The following is a 10,070-nucleotide window of genomic DNA, read 5'->3' as shown; positions in this document are numbered from 1 at the left end:
TTTGAATCAAAGCATATTTTTAGCACATGATTTGTGGCAATAACATCAATAATAGTAAAAATAAGAACAACCAGGATTTCTTAAGTGTTTACCATGTGCTATAAACACTGCTAAGGATTTAATGTTTATTATGTCATTTTAATCTTCAAACAAATTTATGAGGTAGGCATTGCTCTCTCCATGTTGTAGATGACATGACTGAAAATCATAGAAGTTCAATAATGCACTCAATGTCACACAGCTAGGAAACAGTGGAGCTATGATGCGAATCCAAGCCCAGTAGGCTCTATAGCCTCCTTTTATGCATCATGCTACATCGCCTCTACATGTTAAATGAAGTCCAACCAATGTCACTTTCCTCATCTATAAAATAGGAATAAACAAGAAAATGGACACTTTGTGGAACTGTTTGAAGGTTAACGGAAAAGTCCTATATCAATTCCCTTATCTTTACCCTGAAGCTTACACTGTGGGCACATAACAAATATTATGCCCTTTTGTCCTTGTCCATTTCACATCTGATTCCTGCTGCAAGATTTGATGGAAACTCACCTCAGGGTGTGATGCTCATAATCCATATTATAGCTTTGTTAAGCCTACAGTTCTCAACTTCAAACTTCCACATAGGCCCTCTACTGACATTTTCTCCAAAATCAAACCATTAGCAGTGGGTTTCTAAAAACCTTGGGAAGACTTTCCAACTCTCAGTATTAATCTTGGCTGCTAAGTTATGAATGAACCTTGATGGATTCTGAAGTTAGCTTCCTTCCAAGGAGGAGGGTTGATAGAGGAGGCTGGAGCAAGTCATTTTCACATTTCAGTTGACTAGATGGAGAGAAAGCAAGAAAGTCGTATGGGTAAAGTTGTCAAAGTGACCTGTGGTGACCTGAGGTGCCAAGCCTAGGAGGAGGGTGGGTTTTCTCAAACTCTGCTCAGAAATTTCACACATTGAGGGTGGGAGGAGCAATTTGTATCTGCAAAAACAAGGGTCATGTTTGTTTTGGAAGGCACAATGTTGGACAAGAGGAAGAAGAAACATTTAATAAGTACCTACTGTGTGCCAGTAACCTTAGACATGTAATCCTATTAGATCATCAAAAAAAAAAAGGTCTATTTCACAGACAGGAAGATGATACTAACAAGTGAAATAGCTCGAGCAAGTTTATAAAGATGAGTCGGGGTCCAAGATGGGGACCTAACTCACCTAATCTAAGGTGAGGAGGTAAACTCATTTCCTCCATGGACACACCACATTTACATCTATTTATGGAGGAGTTTCTCCTGAAGAGGAGGTGAGGGCCCTCCAAATAGATTCAGCACAAGGTAAGATGCAGATACAGCACACAGAGAGGCAAGAGAGACAGAGACCCAATAACACAGGGGATCCCACCCTCAGCATGCCAACCTCAGTGCGGAGGGATAGTTCTGGAGAGCTGTAAGCAGATTTGTCTGCCTTGAGACACAGATAAGAAGCTGCAGTTGAAAAAAGCAACCAGAAGGTAAAGTATCCACCTCTAGAACTTCCCCAAATGGAGGCGAACTACTAGATTTCTTTCTGTGTCAAGGAGCTGACAAGCACGTGGTTCACATTCCCCTCAGCCTTGATAACCTGGGCACCAGCACCCCATGCATCCCACCTGCACTCCTGCACTGTCCCAGACACTGCTGACCCCACTTACCTTGTGCAGCACCCCCAAGTCTCTCACAATCCCACTCCCACCTTCTCCTCCCTCCTGCACCCTCGCATCTCTGCACCGCCCACCTGCATGCCCCCATTGTACTCTCGAGTCTCCCCTTCCCCCATTCCCACTCCTCCCCATTCCTCCTCCCCACACTCCCAGTTCCCTTATCTATACTCCCACACCCCCATATCCCCTCTCCACCATAGCTCCATTTCTCCCTGCACACCCTCATGTCCCACTGGTCCCACCTCATCCCTGGTCTGGTTGGTATCCCCCACGCACCCATGTGCCCACAAACCCTCTCTGGTACCCTCCACTCCCTTCCATAACCCCATATCTCCATGGACCAGGAAACTGGCACACTGAAAAATTCCAGTTGGAAGAAGAGGCACAAGACTCAGAAAGTGTGTTTACAGGAGATTCATGAGGTCACATAAGTGTTACCACATCAGTCCAACCAGTTCAAAACTTGTTGTCTCAGGTAGTGCATGATAAGTTAGAAAGGCCTTCTTTATCTTAGAAGCCAATGGTGTTCCAGCAGCATCACTGTGGGAGAGTTCAGAACAAAATCTTGTAGGAATGCTAACAATTAGAATTCATAAATACACCAGTAGATACTATCCATCATGGTACATTTTATGAATTAGAGGAACATAGGACAGAAACTTGGAGGGAGTTTATTTGCAAGAAACATTTACCTTCAGTGAATACAGCTTCAGATGCAAGCCTCTTTCATGTTGTATACTTGATCAAAAATGAAAATCCACACATTGCCAATTGTTGATCCTATAAGTGGAATGTAATCCTCAAATTCCTCAGGTTTGTGTGTCTGATATTCCAAAGTCTGCTTTCATGAAGCGGGACCTAGATGCTCTTGCATTTGGGACCCACTACAACATCGCCTTTATCCACCCAGACACTCAGTGGAGCCTTTCAGTGGAGCCTTTCAGTGGAGCCTTGAACCTCTGTGTAAACAAGTATCAGGCTTGCTTATGTTGCATGAGTCATGAAAATTTGTAGATATTTACTCTAAATCTTATGTAATTAATCTTGCTGCTGAAAAAACATACCCTAACCTAGATATCACAGTGGCCCAGACCCATCAGCACTTCTCACAGCATTTCATGGGTGTTGTGAGGTGCAGTAATCTGGAGATACAGGAGATATCCTGGACAGCATATGGTGGGCTGAGGTGAATGGGCTGCTGGTAGTGAATGATGCAGATAGCATCATGGGTAATATTTCCCTGTCAAACATTCTACAGATTCTTATACTCACACCTGCAGGTGTTAACAAAGGGAGACAGAAACAGAATGTCCACTGTGAATGGAGCAGCCCTTGTAGGAAAACTTGAACAAGGATTCTTCTGGGTCTCATTAAGAATGTATATCAGGGATTGGTGATTGGTATCTATTTCCAGTGATGTTGAAATCAAGCATAAGAAATACATTTATGTGCTTGAAGATTCAGGCTTGCATTAAAAGACTCTTTTCAGACCTTCTGAACAATTTCTGATGCTGTATGTTATTAAAACGCAGTGTCCTGAAATTTTTATATTTTTCATCTCTAAGAATTCACTGGTCTGTAATAGGTAATATGACATAAGGGGAGTGCATGGCCTATTGAGACCTACTGCCTATGTCAGAACATGCGGTATGTCATCACTGTGGCCCATTGCAGCTGGAGCCATACAGTAGTGAGGTGTGAAATTCTTTGAACCTTTACCAAATCAGTTTATTTTATTTTTTTTAATTTTTAAATGTTTATTTATTTTTGAGAGACCGAGAAAGATACAGTGTGATCAGGGAAGGAGCAGAGAGAGAGGAAGACACAGAATCTGAAGCAGGCTCCAGGCTCTGAGCTGTCAGCACAGAGCTGTACATGGGTCTCAAATTCACAAACCATGAGATTATGACCTGAGCTGAAGTTGGACGCTTAAACAACCGACCTACCCAGGAACCCCACAAATCAGTCTTTTCATCAGATTTGTTGAACACCTATAATTTTAATATAAATAGTTGCTTTATAAAACTTCAATGGCAGCTTTATTTTTAAGTGTTCTCAACTATAATGTAAAGATTTCTTTTGATAGCTTTAATGATTTTTACTTACATGCAATATTTCTTCACATTGTGCTGGATAAGCTTCACCATACCCATTAAAAAAATTGGTTGTTGGGCGCCTGGGTGGCTCAGTAGGTTAAGCAGCTGACTTCGGCTCAGGTCATGATCTCACAGTCTGTGTGTTCGAGCCCCGCGTCGGGCTCTGTGCTGACAGCTCAGAGCCTGGAGCCTGTTTCAGATTCTGTGTCTCCCTCTCTCTGACCCTCCCCCATTCATGCTCTGTCTCTCTCTGTCTCAAAAATAAATAAACGTTAAAAAAAATTGGTTGTTATTTGAAAATGGCAAGTTCCTCATTTAAATTTGAATCTGGAAAGAATGGAACTTCCAAAATATCTGCTGTTAGAGATTAAGAGCTGTAGTTTCTACAAGCAAGTTAGAAAACATGTGCTAGACTGGAAATAGACAGTGTTTATGGGGAAACATAGTGCTTGGAAGATGTATATATTTCTTTGTTAGGTATTGAAATGTAAAATCATGATGTATGTGTGACTGCTGATGTGATTGTTTTCTAAAACTTTATTATGGCATATGTAGTATTTTCATGTGGTTGAAGAGAAACAATGCTTCCTCATGTAAGTGCTCTGAAAATATTAACGCTCTATATATGAATATATATAATATGGAATCTGTGATGCTCAGGACTCTTGTCCCTTCCAGACCTCCAGACCCTGTGTATCTGCTTGGGACGAGATGGCTCCATTTGGCACCTCAACCTTTCAACAAGTAATACATGGGAGCTTATTATATGACAGTGGGGACAAACATGGAAGGTTCTTGAACACATTTTTGATATTGGTTTAAGGTGCTAAACTTTCTCTACCCATCTAAACCCTGTGCTCCTCAGCTCACTTGTCTCCTAGGGTGAGAGAGGTTTCCTCTGGCATGACATACAGCCGATGTCCCTCTTTATCAACCAACAACACTGTCATTTGTTTTGATTTTTAAAGTTTCCTCTTCTCAAAATAATCAAATTTATATGTGCATAAACTTTCACATGCCATTCAGCAGTCTACAAGAGTCAATAGTACATTTTCCCATTGGCATCCACTTACAACCTTTGGCTGCTTCATCTACTATTTAGTCATCACTCAAAATAACAGCTTCTAATGATACTTTCTAACTTTTTACTCTTGGGTCTTTGACCACAGTGTGTTAGAACAATCTGTTTGTGTATCTGTCTCTCCCACTGCTGATGGGCCCTTTGTTAGCTCAGATATTCAATGTCTTTATATCCCCAACACCTGGTTGCTCTGTAGCCATTGAGTGGATGAGAAAGGAGAGCACTTTGTCTTAAGCTGTGGTCTTCAGTGATGAAGTTCCAGACATGTGTTTCTCAGTACACCATGGCCATAAGCTTCATGATTACTTTACTTTGATCCAATCTGCAAAGCTGGGATGCACTACAGGACACCAGTTTATTAGTATAAACTGACACAGCTAAAATTAGTGTCATCATTTTAAGAAATTCTATACAAATATGTGAGAGTATTTTATAACACTCTCAGTTTCTTTCATAATTCTAAAGTAAGTCTTTTAAATAAGTGAAGTGATTCTGGAGCTTATTGTATATCATGTTTTAAAGTCAGAAGAGTTCTTTCCTTCCTAAATTTAATATGCCAGTGCTGTGATTTTATAGAGGACCAGACATGCTTAATCCTGCCTTTCAGCTATTATACGTATTCCTTCTCTAGGCCAGCATTGAAACAGGGGACTATGTCTGGAGGATACCTTTCTTTGAACATATTCAGATGAGATGTAGATTGCCAACTTGTTGATCTTCATAATATTAGAAAACATAGGTTTGTAACATGAGTTATAAAAGTACATTTTTGCAATCAATATTTCCCCAAATGACCAGTTTATGTCTGTTCACATAATTAGGTTTAACTTTCCAATTTCATTTTTTTAATTCATTAATTTATTATTTTTTTAATTTACATCCAAGTTAGTTAGCATATAATGCAACAATGATTTCAGGAGTAGATTTCTTAATGCCCCTTACCCATTTAGCCCATCCCCTCCCCTCCCACAACCCCTCCAGCAACCCTCTTTTTGTTCTCTATATTTAAGAGTCTTTTTTAAGTTTATTTATTTTTTGAGAGATAGAATGCGAGCAGGAAAGGGAGTCACAGAATCCAAAGCAGACTCCAGGCTCTGAGCTGTCAGCACAGAAGCCAAATGTGGGGCTTGAACTCACGAACTGTGAGATCATGACCTGAGCTGAAGTCAGGTTCTCAACCAACCAAGCCACCCAAGGACCCCATATATTTAAGAGTCTCATGTTTTGCCCCCTTCCTGTTTTTATATTATATTTGTTCCCCTTACCTTTTGTTCATCTGTTTGGTATCTTAAAGTCCTCATATGAGTACAGTCATATGATATTTGTCTTTGACTAATTTCACTCAGCATAATATGCTCTACTTCCATCCATGTAGTTGCAAATGATCCAATTTCCTTTGATACAGTGCCTGTAAGCACTAATTTATAATGTCTTTAATTATCAAGGTATTTTTCAACTGGTTCTCAAAATTTTGCATGTTTTCAAATCTAAAGTTCATTTTCAGCAAACGGTAAGGGGAAAAGATGGAGAAGATGGAAATTCATTAACATGTGGAAAAGGAAACTAGAATTTTTCCTTTACTGCTTAAAGCTATTTTTTTTATTTTTAATGTTTAATTTTGAGAGAGAGAAAGAACAAGGAAGTGGGGGAGGGGCACAGAGAGGGAGGCACAGAATCCAAAGTAGGCTTCAGGCTCTGAGCTGTTAGCATAGAGATCAACACAGGGCTCAAACTCACAAACTGTGAGATCATGACCTGAGCTGAAGTTGGACTCTTAACTGACTAAGCCACCCAGGTGTCCCTAAAGCTATTTTTGAGAAAGAATTTTCTAACAGTCATTTCTGGGTTAACTTCTGACTATATCTCCTAAGCTTGACTTTTGCTCTCTGGTCATAGAGGTTCCTTAGTAAGAATGGAGGATCCTAATGAAAAGTTCAGTGCACATTTACATGGGGTTACATAATGACTCTTGTCTTTCTCTTCAGTTCTGCAGAAGTATGTATAGCCGCAGCATTCCTGAAGGAATCTGTGGCTCACCTAAATGGACACATTTAGACATAGTAGTTGTGATGACCAACAAAGATGAGGTTCCATATCTGCAGAAGGGCAAGACTGGGAGGCCAGAATGACCCTGACAGAGTTCTTGCTTCAGCCCCATCAAGACAATGTTTAGTTCATATCCTCTAAAATTCCTGCATTCTGCCTTAAATGGGCAAATGAACTTCAAAGTATGTTTGAATGAATGCATGGAAATCTTTACAAAACAACAGAGAATGGCATTTAAAAATGAACAAAAGGAAATATGATTGCCTTGATTTTTTTCATTTTACATTGATATTTATAAAGGGAAATATCTTCATATATCTTTATATCTATATCTTGCTTGGCAAAGATTTTTAGGACATTCTATAAATGATAAGTGTTTAGAATCTATGTAATAACTTTTCAGAGTATATATTTTTAATTGAAAAGAAAAATTGTATTCCACATTTGTAATGGTAGAAATTCACTATGTAACTGTCAGAAATGATAAATCCAACTTTTTGTGTCTCTGGTGTGGCTGTGGGATTTTCTTCACTTTACTGTAAACTCAGTGACTTCTATAACTTGTCTCTTTGGGATATGTTATGTGAACTAAGTAATTAAGTTGGGCCACGGTGGTATAGACATTTTCTCAATGTTAATAACTACTTTGGGACACTCAAGGATGCACTTACCAGTTTGTGAGGTATGCACTGTTGTCTCTATATTACAGATAAAGAATATGAGGCCCAATTGAAAGCTGGTAACATGCCAATGATATCACAGACTAGTAAGGGGAGAGCAAATATTTAAACCAGATGGTCTTCCTCCAGAGCTGGCATTCTGAATTATTACATTGTAACTCTTTCTATCAGTTCAGTGACTTGATTGAATGTGGAATATATTTGAAATACTGAAGTAAGGAACAAGTCCATAAAAGAGACTGCCAGTGGGTAAATTGCTTGCTGACCACCTGAAACTACCTGCACACAAAAAAATTCCACTAATGCAGTTCTGAAAAATTTCCCTTCTATTTTACTTTTATATCAGGTGAATCAAATTTCCCACAAATGGGATCTATGCCCTTAAATTTTTTTTACAGTAAACCTGTCTACTGGAGTTATTGTAACATTTAAATTAACACATGAGATAACGTTGTATGTCCAAACTGGTTTATAAGGAAGGAACACACATGAGCATGCACATTCATATTATTAGATTAAGGAAAATTGTGCAAGAACAGTGAGTAAACAGGTTCCTCTGGGAATCTATGTTGAGAAGCAGCGTCATCAGGAAAAGTGGAAGAGGAGAGGTAGAACTGCCAGCTTATAAAGGGAAACTAAGCATATTTAGATTTCTTTCTTTCCTTTATAAGTGTAGAAGGAAATGGATTTATTTATTTATTTATTTATGTATTTTCTGAAGGCACCTGGGTGGCTCAGGTGGTTAAAGGTCTGCCTCTTGATTTGGGCTCAGTTCATGATCTCATAGTTCATGAGATTGAGTCCTGCATTGGGCTCCATGCTGTAAGCATGCTGTAAGCATGGAGCCTACTTGGGATTCTCTCTCCCTCTCACTTTCTGTCCCTCTCCCTCCCCACTCACATGTGTTCTCTTTCAAATTAAAAAAAAAAGAAAAAAGAAAAATAGGAGCACCTGGGTGGCTCAGTTGGTTGAGTGTCCAACTTCAGCTGAGGTCATGAACTCGTGGTTCATGAATTCGAGCCCTACATCAGACTCGCTATTGTCAGTGCAGAGCCCACTTTAGATCCTCTGTCTGCTTCTCTCTGCCCTTCCCCCATTTGTGCTCTCTCTCTTTACAAATTAAATAAACATTTAAATAAATAAATAATAAGTCATTTTTTCTAATGATTTTGTTTCTTGGTGCATCATGAGGCCCAGTAGGACTGTGACAGTAAGCTTTCATCAAAGTCTTTTTATAAATGACAGAATAGTAGAATTCTTGAGTTTACTAGAGTGTAGGAAAGAAAATACATGGCTGAGCCCAACATTCACATGCTCATTTACTCTGGTGGAAATGAAATTGTGATGTCCTTGCACATGCATCTGCTGGCCAAGTATTTCACAGATTCTTGACTGATCCTTAGAGCCACACCCTGAAGCAGGTGGTATTAGCTCTCTTTGTATCAGTGAGAACTAGGCATGGCTTCAGGGAGCAGCAAATCCAATACTGAAGTTGTTTAATACACAATAGGGTAAAAAGACAGCTAAAATAGGGAGTCCAAAACTGAAGCATCCACATGACCATTGGAACTCCAGCCTTGGAATGTGTATCACCTCCCAGCCTCAAGAATCCCTCAGTTCCAGGTGGCTGTTGTGGTTGAAGACTACATAAAGATAACAAGCATTAAAAGCATTGGCAAACAAGTAATATCATTTCACTCTTTTAACATTTTTGGTTTTATAAATTCTATATATTAATGTAAGTATTATTTACAGGGGAAAGGAAAATGGTGGCAGAATAAGAGGACCCTAGGCTTGTCTTGTCCAATGAACACAACTAGATAACTATTATTCATCATAAACCCACGATAAATTGACCTGAAGACTAACAGAACAAAGTCCAGAACTAAAGGGAGAGAAGAGGCCACATCAAGTAAGGTAGGAAGAATGGAGACATGGTTTAGGGAAGAAATGGACCATGGATTTTGTGGAGGGAACAGAGCCAAGATCATGGAGACAGTTGAGACAGAGAGAGAAGCACACAGGCAAAAGCACAAGCAGAATATTTTCCCAAGGACTCTGGTTTGAAAAATGAGAGGGGCTGAATTTCATGAGTTCTTGCAATCAGCAAGGAAGAAAGCCTGACTTTTTAAAGGGCAGCAGGCTAGGCTACAATAGAGCCCCAAGGGCACTTGTCTACTCCTGGAGAAAAGTCAGGCAAACAACCCAGGGGCAGACAGCATTGAAACAAAAAACAGTGATCAGAAAAACCATTGGGAAACACAGAGGGAGATAATTTGCTTTTCTTGGAGCATGTATCAGAGAAGCAGAATTCATGGAGATGTCTTTCTAGGAATAAAAGAGTTGCTGGAACCATTTTTTCCCTGTCCCTCAGCATAAACACAGAGCCATTCACAAGAAGCATTGTGGCACTGACACTGGCTACTTTACTTACTTACCTCAAGACCCAGAGCCATGTGCTTTAGTGGGACTGCCCTTC

At 39.8% G+C, this 10,070-nt stretch overlaps 1 pseudogene; it reads left to right on the top strand.

Moving 5' to 3' along the window:
- The first annotated feature begins 1,626 nt into the window (after nucleotides 1–1,626).
- Nucleotides 1,627–6,994, top strand: LOC122478947 (annotated as a pseudogene).
- The last annotated feature ends 3,076 nt before the right edge of the window (nucleotides 6,995–10,070 follow it).

Source organism: Prionailurus bengalensis, chromosome A1 (assembly GCF_016509475.1).
Source record: "Prionailurus bengalensis isolate Pbe53 chromosome A1, Fcat_Pben_1.1_paternal_pri, whole genome shotgun sequence".
Classification (NCBI taxonomy): Eukaryota; Metazoa; Chordata; class Mammalia; order Carnivora; family Felidae; genus Prionailurus; species Prionailurus bengalensis.
Note: the sequence above shows the minus strand (reverse complement) of the source record. Positions and strands in the feature narration are given on the sequence as shown.